The sequence below is a fragment of the Cydia pomonella genome, chromosome 15, assembly GCF_033807575.1.
Source record: "Cydia pomonella isolate Wapato2018A chromosome 15, ilCydPomo1, whole genome shotgun sequence".
Lineage (NCBI taxonomy): Eukaryota > Metazoa > Arthropoda > Insecta > Lepidoptera > Tortricidae > Cydia > Cydia pomonella.
The window spans coordinates 2,811,897-2,825,780 of NC_084717.1; the positions used below are offsets into that span (position 1 = coordinate 2,811,897).

At 39.5% G+C, this 13,884-nt stretch overlaps 1 protein-coding gene across 2 annotated transcripts in view; it reads left to right on the forward strand.

The window, feature by feature from the left end:
• Positions 1–522: 522 nt before the first annotated feature.
• Positions 523–13,884, forward strand: part of LOC133525566 (neuroglobin-like) — a 133,400-nt gene continuing 120,038 nt past the window's right edge. Inside the window, exon 1 of one of the 2 annotated variants that reach the window (XM_061861862.1) lies at positions 523–679. The gene's annotated coding sequence lies outside the window, so the exon portion shown is untranslated. The remainder of the gene's footprint in view (positions 680–13,884) is intronic. The other variant, XM_061861863.1, reaches the window with a different exon arrangement.

Below are 13,884 nucleotides of genomic sequence, written 5' to 3' on the forward strand. Positions count from 1 at the left end.
CACTCGGCAAAGTTTGTTTAAGCCTTGTGCCTTGAAACCCTCAATTTTAGCACGAGGAGTTAAACAACAACTTTTCCCCTAAACAAATAACTATTACATCACTCAGATTAGACTTCTTTTTTCGCCAATTTTCACTAAGTCAGAAATGTTATCAAATTTTTAACATATCTTCATACTTAGCGTACTTTTCAGAAACCGAGGTAGATACCCGTAAAAACAAATGATTTTCTAAAACAATAAAACTACTAGAGAAACTGATAAGTAGGTATTGTACCTACATCACATAAACTAAATTCTTTTAACTGATATTTAAATTATGATTAGTGTATTGAATTGTTTGTGATAACCAATAACTTTTCCTTCATAATTGATCTACTATGGCAATAATGCTATAGCATTTCATTTCAGGGTAATGCAAAAAAATTAACAGATGCCACGTAAATTTAGTTACTGAGAATTATTATAGCTTAACTTTTCCTTGAAACACGAGTAAATAGTGTCGTGTCTACGAATTTCCCACCTGCCTACTCTTTGCCGTTATCATCGGAGCGGCCCAGTCTGCCTCGCTCGCCCGCTCGACGCGCGCGGACCTGCTAACGTAACGCAAACCTAACGCTATACTAACGCAAACCTAACGCGAGTGCCTGCGTTTTAGTGACTTGGATTGTATCGTTACTAGGTAAGAGGACCTGCTATGTTGGTGTACATTAAACATGTATTGTATTTCTTTGCGTTACTGAAATTAGGGTTCCGTAAGCTGTAATGAAGTACGCCTGTATCGGAACTTTTCAGGGCTGAATTTATGAACCGTAATACGTAGGATTTGGAATTTTCACAAAACAATATAAATGTATAAAAATTGGAATTCTTTTACACGGAAGTTAATTAAATATTGTACAAACTAATTGGTCCGTGCGGATTTGAATGAGAAACTTTGAGCTTTAACAAGAATTTTCGTTAGGTACCTTTTGGACTTTTAAGAAAAACAAATTGTAAGCAGATGTTTTTCATTATAATCAAGTACATTTAATATGATTAACTCGGTAGATTAATTTTCCTTTGGTACCTGAAAATATTAAAGTCTGTGGAAAACCTATTTAAGAATGTGTACTAAAAAGTATTAACGTATTCTTCATTGGGAAATATTAATTAATACCGTAATTACAATATTTTTATTTGAAATTCCCAAGAAAAAGCACGAACTCCGTTTTAAAAGTTGCACTCTTCACAGCATTCAATCGTCTCGTTCTTCAGCCGTTCTCAATGCTGAGGATAGCGACATCATGTCTTGATGAAGACCAGATTCCTCTATTGGTTTCTGTTCCTCGCCAAGCGCATGGCCTCGTGCAGTTTTAATTCCACGCTCTAAGCTACAGTACCTTGGTCATGTCATGTGAAACGGAAAATTAGTTGAAGGAGTTCATACTTCCAAGTATGAACTCCTTCAACTAATTATTAAAGATCCAAGAGAAGATCATCCACACGAAGACGTACCTCATGGCTCAAATGTGGTTCAGCTATCGCTCGCACTGGCCGATGATAAAAAGAAATATGCCCTTTTCGCTCGTCTTTTGTTTTCTCTGGCGACTTCTTGGAATCTTGTTGCAAATAGCATAACTTTGATTTTGTTTATTTAATGTGACTTGGGCGCCAATGTAGCTGGCCACAATGCTTATTATTCCGTGTGGATGTGTCCAAAGTCCATATAGCCCTCATGATAGCCGACCTCTGGTAGGCAATGGCACTGGAAGAAGAAGTATTTGGGTACACCTAACGGGGGAAGGGCTCAGAGCTCTCGTGCCTTCAACTTTGTCCGACATTATAACACTTACTTACTTACTGCTGTGGCGCAGCGACCTGAAGTGGATCTTGGCCTGCGACACGAAGACTACCATGCTTCTCTGTCCAAAACCGTTTCTTTCCAGTCGACGGCGCCAAGTTGGCTTAGGTCTTTTTCCATTATAACACTCTCCAGGTTATCCGGAGCGGATATCAAAGAGCCTAGCCTAGTGGATCCTAAACTTTTGAGTCCTATCACCCCTAAGTCTAACTAGAGATCCTGATTTTACCTCTCCTGCCAATAATAATCAATAGTCTTTCTTATAGGTCTTGTTATCTTTAATTAAGATAATTACCACCGTGAAATACCAGTTTTACCCCCAAGTTAGGAACCTCGTTGATAGAAAACGCCAATCGGAACTCAATAATGTATGGAAAGACATGTGACTAGGCTGTATTCCTTTACATATCATCTTCACTCATCGCACCGGATACGTGGTATTTCCAGACCTAATTTGAACTAAGTCGGACCCGGGTATGTCCTTAAACTACGTTCAGAAGAGGGGTATGGGCATTGTGAATGTCATCTCGCTTTGTGTGGTAGGGCACAGCACAGCGGATGTTATTCCAGATCTAGAGCAGAGCCCAACTGGGGAAGTACCTCCACCTTACAGAAAATCGAAGCTTAATAACACTAGACCCTACTCATAGTGTTGTGTTCCTGCCGATGAGTATGGTAGACAGAGCTCAACGAGGGTGTGGAGTGTTAGGGTCGGCAACGCCCATGTAACTCATGTACGGAGACCACTTACCATCAGACGGGCGTATGCTTGTTTGCCACTGACGTAGTATTGAAAAAAAGTAATGTCAACATTTCATTGTAAGTTAGAGAAAAAATAAGTGAAATATTCCAAATCCGACGTCCTTCAAGTTGTCCAAGTTAGGAAAATCAGAAGGTCCCAGTCCCAATCCGCAAGAGGCCCCCATGGCAACATTGTGGCATCGCCCGCGGGATCGCGTCTGCTCCCAAATAAAAGTTAAGTAAACAAGCGGGTTTGGCGTGACTTGACGTTATGAATAGTAGATTGTTAACCAAGGGTGGAATTCGTACGAGCGCCAATAGTTCGAGGGTGAGAAGGTTACTTTTACCCGAGTTAAACACTCTACTTTTCATTTCGACTATGAGGAAAGTCGAACATTAACAAGAAATGTAGATTATGTTATGAGTTATGACTGCAGGAATTGGCGCCATGTACATTTTGATAAGAAAAAAAATCTAAAACCATAGACAACGATCTTAAATTGGGATGTGTCTGAAACGGCGGCCAGTAAGCTAATATGAGGGCTATTAACTGAATAATATGGCATATATGGCTGTTAGCCGTTGCTCGAAGTACAAATTAAAAAAAGAAATAGTTTACAACCTAGGGTGGGAAGTGCAATTTTCCACCCGGCTGTCGCCTATGAAAGGTGAACTTTCCGATTAGGAGAGATGACAAAATATATGCATCACACGCGTTTCTGTGTTTTTTCCTGGTTATTCATTTTCATTTTATTCAATTACTTCCTTACACTCTCTTACTTCAAATATTTTTGAGCACCGTCCCCGCCCCGATATTTCTGATGGCGACTGTACAATGACAACAACGTTCTTAAAGCAATCAGTTTCTAATAAAACAAGGTTCCACTAGACTTAGATCGACCGGGATAAAAACCGTGATTATCTTTTATATTGTTTTTGAGCTACCCATGTTTGGACGCATTTACATGCATTTTATTCGAGGGTAACTGGAGATAGCGGGTGGGTGTCAAAGTTGTGCAGACCGCGCTCGGTCTACCCTCATTCGCGCGCGTCGGTTGCGTTCGCTTTTAACATTACCACTGGTTGCGTCACACTTGTTGGTCTATCCAAGCATATACTACACTCACAGTATCACTACGCGTGTTTGATTCGGATATGAATGGTATCCATGGATTCCATCCATCCATCCATGGATTCCGATATCAATGGTATCCATGGATTCCAACCATCCATGGATTCGGATATCAATGGAGATAGAATGGAATGGAGCGCGGTCTACACAACTTTGACACCCACCCGTTATCTCTAGTTACCCGTTAACAAGATGCATGTAACTACGTCGAAATATCGGGAGCTCAAAACAATATAAAAGGTAATCGCGGTTTATAGCCCGGTCGACCTAAGTGTAGTGAAACTAACCTTGAATCATTAAAAACTGTTTAAACAAGGTTTGTTAAGCTGGAATATCTTTTTACTTCAATTTTCTGGGTAAAACGACCGATTACTTTAGCGCCTAGGGATTGCCTTCAGGCACTGTATTCTCAACTTTTAAACTACCAATATAAATAGACCTTTAGACCCTTACTATCCACATATAATGAGAGACCATACTGTACTGTTTCGCTATAGTAAACGCGTGAGTACCAATTTAATGGTGACCGATAGATCCATAACGTTTATTCGCAATGGAAGATCATACTACGGTGGTTTAAATAGCAAACTTGTAATACTAACAGAGCCTGAAATGCTGCGATAAAAACCTAAATCACATGCCTGGGTCCAAATGGCTTATATTGTTTAGCTAAATGTGTTGTTTTATCTTATCTTCTTGTTTTACAGTTTTATAAGAGAAGAATTTTTAGATAGTAGGTAATTACTGAGGCTCTGAGGGCCGCGAACACCGAAGTTCGTACATTGCGAGCATCTTTCTCTGTCACTTTAATTGCGGCTTAATTGGAGTGAAAGAGAAAGATGCCCGCAATTTGCGAACTTCGGTGTTCGCGGTAGGCTTCGCTCTGCGACACATGTTGAACGTAGACTTTTTTGTGGTAAGCGGCCATTATAAGCCCATTTTCCATCAAACTTTCTTGACTTACCCTTAAGGCTCATTAAGACGGTGCGAACTCCTACCCTAAGGGCTCATTTAGATGGCGATGGCGCGCGAACCCCTGCCCTTAGGGCTCATTTAGACGGCGCGCGAACTCCTACCCTTAGGGCTCATTTAGACGGCGCGCGAACTCCTACCCTTAGGGCTTATTTAGATGGCGCGCGAACTCGCATGCGATTTTAGTTACATTGCAGAGTGCGGACTACTGAGGTAACATCCAATTCAGCCGACCGATCAAATACCGCAATGTAATTAAAGTTCTCACACTGTCTAAATGAGCCCTCATACTCGTAGTGTAAAGGCACCGTTCGCATTTAGATTTCATCATCAGCATTACAGCTACAATAATGTGGCGTGACATGCTGACTGCATTGCAGCCGTATCATATGTCAAAAAAGTGGGCAGCAACATCGATTTTGATAAATTTTAATATGTTTATGTTATTTCTACTTAGAATCACGAGTTGTTTCGATCCTAGAACGTGAAATTTAATGTATCCAAAAAATTCCATATTTTTTTGTTCCTTCCATTCCGTCACTGTCATACAAAGTCTATGAAAAATGGTAACAAAATGGAAAAAAAGCTTGAGACCCTTTTTTTCTCCTTACATGAAAATTTCCAAATAAAAAAGTGTAGTGTACAACGTTAAGATCCAGTAGATTCAGAAAACGGATATTAATAAAAGTCGTAGCACTTTTTCGGAGCACAATACAGCAGCTATAAATTTAATTAACAATCTTGAGTTCTTTCTCTAGGGACTTCAGCGATTCGAATCCCGAGTTTTTTACTTTCGAAAAATTAAATTAAAATAACAGTCCTAATATTCTCGCTCCCGGGCACGCAGTTCCATCTCGCTCATGCGCCTTATTGAGAGTGAGAAAAAAACACGAACTTACAGCACCTTACATAAAATGACCCATCTACCCAAAGTTAAAACTTTATAAAACTCTACATTCGTGCACATCACGGCACGAAAACTGAAAGCTGAACAAGAGGGGAAGTATTTAACGGGTGAATTAAAGATAGCGGTACTTCGAAACTAGGTCCACTGAGGTCAGCGCTATCCTCTAGTAGGTCGCTATAACTATCATTTTAGTATCTTCTTCTTCCTCGTTTCCTCATGACTGAGGGCCGCGACCACATGAGATCGTTATTTTGTGCACCAAGGTTCTCCATTCTGCACGATTTTTAGCCTTCCTAATAATAGGCGCCTGTGTAGATCCCTGGCAGACCTTCTTTAGAGTGTCCACCCAGCGGGTTGGTGGATGTCCACTACCCCGTCCTCCATCCACTATGCCAAATATAATGCGTTTTCCGAAGTTGTCCGGCTCCCGTTTGGCTACGTGTCCAAAGTAACTAAGGATCCGCTGGAGACAAATGGATGACAACCGGCACTGGATTTTTAATTCCGTCAGGATTGACGCATTAGTCCGGCGCGCCGTACAAGAAATCCCCAACAGCTTGCGCCTACGCTCTACTCCGACATTTAAGTATACTTAACTCAAAAACTACCACGTACTGGAAGGCAGCGTGGGAAGGCCCCAGACTAGATGGACCGACCATCTGGTTAAAGCCGCGGGAAACCGTTGGTTGAGGGCATCGAATAACCGTTTGTTGTGGAGATCCTTGGGCTGGCCTTTGTCCAACAGTAGACGTCTTTCGGAGATGATGATGATAAACTCAAAAACTGTACCGTTAATCCAATAGGATTCGCAATGCAATGCGCCAAAGAAAGTCAAAGAAAGTCCTCGATAATATTTTTTTTTCACATTTATTGCCAATATATCTGATGGATAATCTCCATTTCAATGCCTTTACAGATGCCAATTTATGACGTAAATGTCAGATCAGATGAAACAGTCGTTAACTGGATTTTTTTAAGTGGAAACTGGCATGAGAACTTTCTCATGAAAATTTGTAAGAATTTCCAGATATTTTGAGAATATTCTGCACTCAATATGGCTCTAGCTTTGATATATTACCGCGAATTATGACGATTGTTAAGGTATTATTGCTCAGTTGAAAAGTAAGATATTACAACACATTCAAATGTAGCGATCGACAGTTACAAAATTAATTCAAATGTGGGAAATTCTCAACGAGAGTCCGGTGTGTCAGGGTCGGCAACGCGCATGTAACTCCTCTGGAGTTCCAGGCATACATAGTCTACAGAGACTGCTTACCATCAGGCGGGCCGTATACTTGTTTGCCACCAACGTAGTGTTAAAAAAACTCGTTCTTCAACTAGTTATATAGTATTTCTCAAACTCGGTTTAATTATTTCTCATTTCCTTTATTTCTTTTTCTACTCGTCGACTGCAATGGTTGAATTAAGATTTCGTATACCAAACTGTAATTGAAGCGCTGGTGGCCTAGCGGTAAGAGCGTGCGACTTGCAATCCGGAGGTCGCGGGTTCAAACCCCGGCTCGTACCAATGAGTTTTTCGGAACTTATGTACGAAATATCATTCGATATTTACCAGTCGCTTTTCGGTGAAGGAAAACATCGCGAGGAAACCGGACTAATCCCAACAAGGCCTAGTTTACCCTCTGGGTTGGAAGGTCAGATGGCAGTCGCTTTCGTAAAAACTAGTACCTACGCCAAATCTTGGGATTAGTTGTCAAGCGGACCCCAGGCTCCTATGAGCCGTGGCAAAATGCCGGGACAACGCGAGGAAGAAGAAGTATACCAAACTGTAATTGCGTACTTTTCATGTATGGGCTCCCAACTCAACTATAATATTCATTTTGATACGCTGTATTATTTAGATAACTCGTAGAAGAATTATTATGTACAACAGTGATATAATCAAGCTTTTCAATCTCGTACCTTACTTAGGCAAGCTTCGTTGCTTAAGTACGGTACTCGACTGAAAAGTCCTCTATTATATCACTATTGCATAATAGTTATTTACGGTACAAGTGCAGAAAATAGGGATTTCACAACTAGTGGTGATAAATTGTAACACGACCGAAGGGAGTGTTTTGAAATATACGAGTTGCGAATTACCTATTCGCACGTGTATCGTACAACGTTTTACAGTACAGTACCTGGGCGACCGAGCTTTGCTCGGTTATAACTATTTATTGTAATATGGTGGTGATAATCTTAACTAAATTTTTTTACTAAATTAAACTTGTCTAAAACAATAAAAATTAAAAAATTATATATAACCTTTAACATATTATAAAAAAAAAAAACAAAAATTAGTCACCGGGCGAGATTCGAACCCGTAACACTCGTTTCTAGCCTTCCGCGTCTTAACCCGCTGGATCAGACGGACAGTGGCTGGCAACACGAAATTAGCGACCATATTCTGCGTCGAAAGAAAAACGCATGAAAACTCGTTTTCCCAAACATAAGACTAATCTAGATCGATTGTATACACCCCCATATACCAAATTTCAGCGAAATCGTTAGAGCCGTTTCCGAGATCACAGAAATATATATACAAGAATTGCTCGTTTAAAGGTATAATATATGGCTCCTTAAAGTTTCGACATATACACGGAAAGTGCTCATTCCCGCATGCGTGCGGGAAAGTAGCACCATATGTACTGTAAAATACTATTATTTCAGTCGCATGCATATACTTATAGCTAAGGATGCCTTGCGCTTATGTGGTTTATTTTACACATACTTACTCAGTGAATATAGTACTCTGCCCCAGTTTACGTTAATGCTTTGAAAGCGCTGCCTATTTTGGGTAAACATTCGCAGTCGGTTCAGCTTTTACCCCCATTTTTACCATTGTCAGGTACAAAGTTTGTACGTTTAACGTTTTGCAGGTGTTTGCAGGTACTGTATTTGATTTTCGTCGCATGCAAAATCCTTAGAAGCGTTTGCGTTGTCGAAAGAAATTGTACACTATGGAGTGTGGAATTAAGAGGAGTGGCATCTCTTATGGTAGAACTGTTGCAAAAGTGTCCAGCTGTCAGCTATAAATAATAGTTCCAAATCTCTCCAGAGTAGCGCTGGAGTAGCTAAGAACTTAGGCGTTATTGACGGAGTGAATTGCGTTATCTATGATTAGATTTTTTTGTTCAAGTACTCTAGGTATTGTAGCGCCACCTATTTAAAGTTTTTTGATGAGACTTTTTGGCACATGGAGATTTCGTTTCTTATCTCCACCTTCCGTATTTTACACAATAGAGCGTAATATTGGAGTGTTTTGCAGATGTTGGTAATACATAAGTAAGTGAAGTAGATGCCTAATCTAAACAAAGCAATGAACTTTTCTTTACGTTTTATATGTATTTCGTCTTTTTAATTCTAAAGCGATGATTTATGCTATAACCCTCGGCTGAGGCAAATTAATATGGCCGCTCCGGTTTTAGTGTTAAGAAAAACAAAGAATATATTTATAATTCTACCTACCTAATGTATTCTTTATCAGGAGAAAAGAAGTGCTTCTAAAATTATAATAGCTACTAAAAAAAAACTAAATATGTATTTTTTATAATAGCTACTAGCCGCCAACTATTGCCTGAATATCAAGATACTTTTCGGACAAAAAATATTAAGTATTTTTATTGAATATCCTTGCTTTTGCCTTGTATATCAGCCTCCTCAATTAAATGCTAAACCCTCTATAAAATAATGCTTATGCTAATGTAGGGCTAATTTGTTAGCCAAGTCATGAAATATTACAATCGCTTGATTTTGTATTCTGACTTCTAGTCATTTAAATTCTACTAGTGTAATTAAAAACGAGTGGTCAATACCACTAGAATAGCATTTCCGCAGATTTTCGAGTGACGGAATCGAGCGCTCGAAATTCAAAAATGCCCCAAATATTTTAAGCATTTTCAGCACATATTATACTTGCCGCAAAACGTGACGAGATAGGTCATTGCTCTTTCATTCTTAGTTTGTCTTAACAAGGGTAAAGAAGATAGCATTATGACCTTAATCGCCAGTTAGTTTTGCGGCAAGTATAGTAGAATGGAATTTCGTAAGCGACATTCTCGTGGAATGGACCATAATCTTATTCTAACTATACTAAAAGCATCTTGTCCTAATCTCATAAGCATAGTAATAATATTACCCCGTATAATTAAGGTGCAATGCACCATACATTAATTCAATAACGCTAAGGCGGTCTTCATATTGGATGAGCATCCCCGCCACTCCGATGTGCAAGCGGAACGTGGATATACGTGCATAGCGCTGTCTCGTTACCACACGGTGAGGCCATTTCGAACGTACACTTTAACATCAAGATGATATATAAATAATGTCATGTAGTTATCATTCGCGCATGCTTTTCTCTCGTACTTGTCTGTATATGTATCGGCGCGAATGAGTCGCACGAGTGAATGAGAACAAAATAAAAATTTAGATATAATTTTAATGTTAAATAAAAGGTTAAATTAGCATCCATAGCGGTGTAAGGATCTGCATCCGTGTGATAATTGCGTACAACGTTAAAAGCGAGGTACGAATATTTGCATAAAATAACACCAGGTGAAGATAAATTTGGCGCTGTAGCAAATTTTGCATTACAATTTAGTGTACAGAATTTGATGCTTGAAATAATGACTTAATTAGATAATTTATGGCGAGCTTAAGTTTAGTTCAGGGGTTAAATTCAAAATTTACACAGTAGGTTTTAAATTATTGACAAAATACTTTCAATGTTTAATAGTTTAGTTTAATCAGGTATTTTGGCACCTCTGCATATTTAGAAAACTTTTTATCGATATTAGCTCTTTTCAATATTTTGATAATATAAATACCTCTTCTTCCTCGCGTTGTGGAGCCTGGGGTCCGCTTGACAACTAATCCCAAGATTTGGCGTAGGCACTAGTTTTTATGAAAGCGATTGCCATCTGACCTTCCAACCCAGAGGGTAAACTAGGCCCTGTTGGGATTAGTCCGGTTTCCTCACGATGTTTTCCTCACAGAAAAGCGACTGGACGATGATATTTCGTACATAAGTTCCGAAAAACTCATTGGTAGGAGCCGGGGTTTGAACCCGCGACCTCCGGATTACAAGTCGCATGTTTTTACCGCTAGGCCACCAGCGATATATGATAATATAAAGACATTTAAAAGATTAATAAATAATAAATAAATAAATATTTGGGGGCAATCTTACACAGATCGACCTGGCCCCAAACTAAGCAAAGCTTGTACTATGGTTACTAGACGACGATATACATACGTATACTCGTATAAATAAATACATACTTATATATATACATACATAGAAAACACCCATGACTCAGGAACAAATATCTGTGTTCATCACACAAATAAATGCCCTTACCGGGATTCGAACCCGGGACCATTGGCTTCATAGGCAGGGTCACTATCCACTAGGCCAGACTGGTCGTCAATTAAATTCAAAAGTTACTCTCCCATAGCAAATTTCAAGGTCAGACAGCCGAAATGGATGTATAAAACAGCCATTTTTTTTCCGCATTTTCGGGATTGGTCTCATAGTAAAAGTTGCTCAGTATGACCTACCTATATATTCACCTCGTAAATTATTACATGTGACTAAATATCCTCACTAGGAAAAACTTCAACTAAAAACTTCAACATCCGCATTGGCAAGGGTGGATTTGACGCATCTATTCTAAAATATGCAGCCAACCGGAAAGTGATATTGTTGTCCAGCAATGTGCCTATTCTGGGGATGGAAGTGCCTGCAACCACAGATACGACTCTCACTCCACGGTCGTAATGATACGAGCTCGATCTGTCGGACTAAGTGGCGTTTCTAGGAGGCGGTTCCTTGTTAGACGTCAGAGAGTCTCGTCCCACTGCCTTCACGAACATGGGTTGATAGGCGGAATTGTATTGGGGCTATCGACCAGACGTTCTTGGCCTGGGTACATGTCCAAAGATCCCCATTATACTAGCAATCCTAGCTGTCTTTTTAAAACTGAAATGAATCCTATTTTACCATACCTAAAGCAGTCATGACGAAGAAAAAAGTCCCAGCCAATACCGGCCGGGGTAAGCGCAGCCTCAAGGACCCCAAGGCAAGACGCTAAAATTTTCCCAATAAGGCTCTGTGTACCAAAGCCAAAAGCAGGTAGTGCCTCACTGGCAAGGACTATGCGTCAAAATGGCCCCAATACCAACAGAGTTGAGAGTAAGGTCTGAATAATTGTATCCGTTTTGTTTTCTGTCTCCGCAAATACGATCATGTCTCCTCATTCCGCTCAAAACTTGGCTGGTTTCCCATTCGTATTCGGCGCAACATTCGCATGCTCTGCACCCTCTTTTCTGTTCTTAACGACCCTCAGTCCCCCGAATATCTAAAATCTTTCTTCCACTACTATGGTGTCTCTCGTGTCCGTCAGCTTCGCTCTTCTGGCAATCTATCTCTGTCTGTACCATCTCACCGAACTGGTTACATGTCCGATTCTTTCTCTATTCAGGCAGCTCGCCTTTGGAATAGTCTCCCTGTCAAAATTAGACAGTGTCCGAACAGGTTTGCTTTAAAAAAATCCTTAAGTGAGCACTTTGCTGGCAGTACTGGAAAATCTTAATGTTTCTGCTTTGTAAGTTCATCTGATTTCATATATATATATATATATGTATGTATATGTAAGTATATGTATTTGTATCAATATTATTAATATATATGTATGTTTATGTATGTGTATTTTTTATGAATGTATTGTGTTCGTACATGTATCAATTGTATCACCTATACCTATGTTTTTGCACCGCCTACAACTTATCTGCTTTGCCTAAAGGTTGACTGGTAGAGAATGCCTTACGGCATTAAGTTCGCCTATTGTACAGTGTGTTTTCTTATGTGCAATAAAGATTAAATAAATAATAATAATAATAAGGTCATTAGATAGGTATTTCTATGTACTTCATTTCGTTCTATGGGCACCAAGCGAAATTCCATTGCAGAACTGAGATATTGGTATTTTAGTCAAAATGTCGTCACCCTTATTACCTAGGCAATATAGTCCACCGCCGGGCCAGCGCGGCAAATCATTCAGTGTGCTCGCCCGGCGGTGCGCGAACATCTACCCTGCAGTAATTAATTTACTTACTTGGACTCTATTGCCTAGGTAATAAGGGTGACGACATTTTGGCTAAAATACCAATATCTCAGATCTGCAATGGAATTCCGCTTGGTGCCCATAGAACAAAATGAAGTGCATAGAAATACCTATCTAATGACCTTACTCTCATTTCTGTTGGCGTTGGGTCCAGGCTCCATACAAAGTTGCCCATGGTCCTTTTGCGGATGGCCAAGCCACCCAATCTTTTAGAAAATTTGAAACGCCTTGTAGGATTGTACCCATGGGCAAAGTATAAACACCGACACAAACACGTTTCTTTGACTAGACAGGTGAATATATTGCTTAAAAGATGTATTTTTTCTTAAAGACTTGGGATGATAATGTACTCACATACTTAGTTAATAAACATGAGTGTCAGATGGAGGTCGTCTACAGGCCTTGACCGCTATTGCTACGACGTACAAAAATATTTATACTTGAGAGGTTTAGGGATCACTTTGAAACTAATAGGTACTGAGAATAAGTAATGTTTACCTATTGAAGTATTGTTTGTATACATACATATAGATAGTAGGGTTGCCATCGAAATATCGGAGCGGCCAAGGTGGTCAAAATCAAGATGGATTTGACGAGCAAAATTTAAAACAGAACTATATTTTCAGAGTGATTGAGATAAAAGGTAAAAGCCAGCGCGATAGCCAAATCTTATGTCACAAGTTGTTCGAAGCGCGCCATATTTTTAGTTTCCTCCTAATTTCATAGCTTTACGACCTCTCTTAGTTATGTGAGGAGAGAAGAGGGGACAGGAGAGGAGGAGGCTTCAGTTGAATGAGATAAGAAAAAATACGACCTAGTAATATTATACGCGCTTCATACTACTGCCTCCAAATAATCGGTGAACACTCAACGTACATCAATACTGCATTACCCAAACTAAGACCTCGGTTTTGAAAACTATAAAAATAAGAATTTCGTCCTTTAGTATATGTAAGTAGTCAAAAACGCTTAAGCGACTATATTTAGCGTTGGTCATGTGAAAAACCCTATAACTCTTAAAAAAGGAAAATATAGATAAGAAAACCATAAGCGCAAGTTCCCTACTTTACCTAAATTCTATTTATAGGCGAAGGAAGATTTCACATTAAACGAGGTTAATTGCGTTAATGTGTTTTCTGTTGATGTCGGTATTACATTT